We start from the raw sequence: 2,159 nt of genomic DNA on the forward strand, positions 1-2,159 counted from the left end.
AATTGAATTCATCCTCCACATTTCTTTTTTTATTTTTATTTTTTTGTGAACATACTGTACAGAGGGGTTACAATTTCAAGGGCAAGATAATGAGTTCATTTCTTATCAAGCATTGCATCCTCCTAATTTGTTTAGCCTTAACATCCCTTCCCAGCCTTCCTCTGCACCCCACACAATTCCCTCCCCCCCCCCCGCCGATCCTACACATTTCTTGAACAACAATATCTGTGATTATTTTGTTTTTGACATGTCAATCTTGACTATTCTTAAATGTGTGCTTATGTAAGAGGTACATGGTTCTAAAATTTCACCAGAATTCTTCAAAACTTACTTTTCTTTGAATTGTCTAGTTTAAGAAAATCAATTACACTTTATATATAAAAAATGCTCTGTGCTCAATTCAGCAGCACATACACTAAAATTGGAACAATACGGAGAAGATTAACATGGCCCCTGGGCAAGGTTGACATGCAAATTCTTGAATCATTCCATATTTTTACAACTAAAGATGCTGGAGAGGATGTGGCCACAAAGGAACCTTTCTTGATTCTTGTTGGGAGTGTTAACTTGTTCAACCATTTTGGAAAGCAGTATGGAGACTCATCAAAAGACTCCATATAAATCTCCCCTATGACCCAGCAATCACACTTTTGGGGATTTACCCAAATCATCACAAAGAAGACCATACTAAAACTACCAGAACAACTATGTTTACTGCAGCATTATTTACAATAGCTAAGATATGGAGCCCACCTGGATGGCCCACAGAAGATGAATGGATCATGAAAATGTGGTATATATACACAATGAAATTCTATGCCTCCATCAAAAAGAATGACATCGCCCAATTTGTTAAAAATTGTAAAGCCTTGGAAAAAAATTTATTAAGTGAAGTAAGCCAAGTCCAAAGAAACATAGGTCCCATGGTTTCCCTTATTTTCAACAGCTAATATATGTATGGGGTAAGAATAGATCATAAGCTATGTGCATATCAGATAAGATGATATTACAAGAAATGAACCAGACAAGTGATTTTTTTGTTTCTTGCTATTGTTTCTAAGATACTTATAATGTGTGATGTGATTATTTTTGTTCCTTTATATGTTCCTCCCTTACGTTCTAACCACTGTTTTCACTGTATTTGAAGTTGGTGCACTTACATCCTGGGTATACATTTCTCTAATTTGGGGAGGGGAAAGGGAAATAAAAAATTCTTAAATAGGGATACAGGTTGAGATGCACAAGACACTATGTTGAAAAATGAACTTTACAATTTAGACAGGGGAAGGGGGAGGGGAGTGTATTTGTGGAGGTGGGAGGGAAGGGATGGTGGAAGGAAAAGAAAGGAAGAGGAAACAATGCTTGTTAGGAAATGTACTCATTATTTGCTCATACAAATATGACACCTCTGTACAGTTTTTTTACAGGTGGACCCATTGCAACAATGAGAAGTACAAGTCGTTATGTCGAAAATGAACTTTACAACTTTGGTGCGGGGGGCAGGGAGGATTGGTTGGGAGGGCTGGGGGGGGGATGGGGAGGGATGGGAAGGGAAAACAAAAGAGGAGGCTACAATGCTTGATAAAAAATGTACTCATTATCTTGCCCATGTAATTGTAACCCCTCTGTACAGTATTTTCACAGTAAAAAAAAAGTATAAAAATGTTCTGATATAGAAGAGTTTATTTCCTCTATTTTACCCAGATAATAACGTTAACAAAGAAATTAATGCAGCACACTGATATGCTGATATGAAGGTATTTTGAATAAATGTGTGTGGGGGGGTGTACACACACGCATGCACACATGCACACATGCACATGCTTGTGTATTGGCATGCTCAGAGTTTGAAATCAGGGCTTCAAGGTCTTGCTAGTCCTTTCCTCTCTAGGTTGATGAGATAATATATGAGCTACATTTCCATTCCTGGCTCTTTGCTAATTCATTATAATTTCTGAAAAATAATCTCTTGAATTTATTCTGCCCTGAGTGACTTCCAACAGTTATCCATAGATCTCAGGCTCCTGAGTAGATAGCCCGAGCAGATAGAATTACAGGTGTGACAGCCAGGACAAGGCTTTCAGAATAATTTTATAAGTAGAAGAAAGTTTACTTGATGGGGGCCTGTTTTATCATCTCCTACTTTTAAAGCATTTTGG

The 2,159-nt window shown here is 37.5% G+C and overlaps 1 non-coding gene across 1 annotated transcript; it reads left to right on the top strand.

The window, feature by feature from the left end:
- The first annotated feature begins 391 nt into the window (after window positions 1-391).
- Window positions 392-498, top strand: LOC138826656 (U6 spliceosomal RNA). The gene has a single exon (XR_011371792.1). It is a non-coding gene; the product is annotated as a U6 spliceosomal RNA (small nuclear RNA).
- Window positions 499-2,159: the final 1,661 nt, after the last annotated feature.

Source organism: Dipodomys merriami, unplaced genomic scaffold (genome assembly GCF_024711535.1).
Source record: "Dipodomys merriami isolate MVZ:Mamm:240054 unplaced genomic scaffold, mDipMer1.0.p SCAF_1460, whole genome shotgun sequence".
In the NCBI taxonomy this organism is placed as follows: domain Eukaryota; kingdom Metazoa; phylum Chordata; class Mammalia; order Rodentia; family Heteromyidae; genus Dipodomys; species Dipodomys merriami.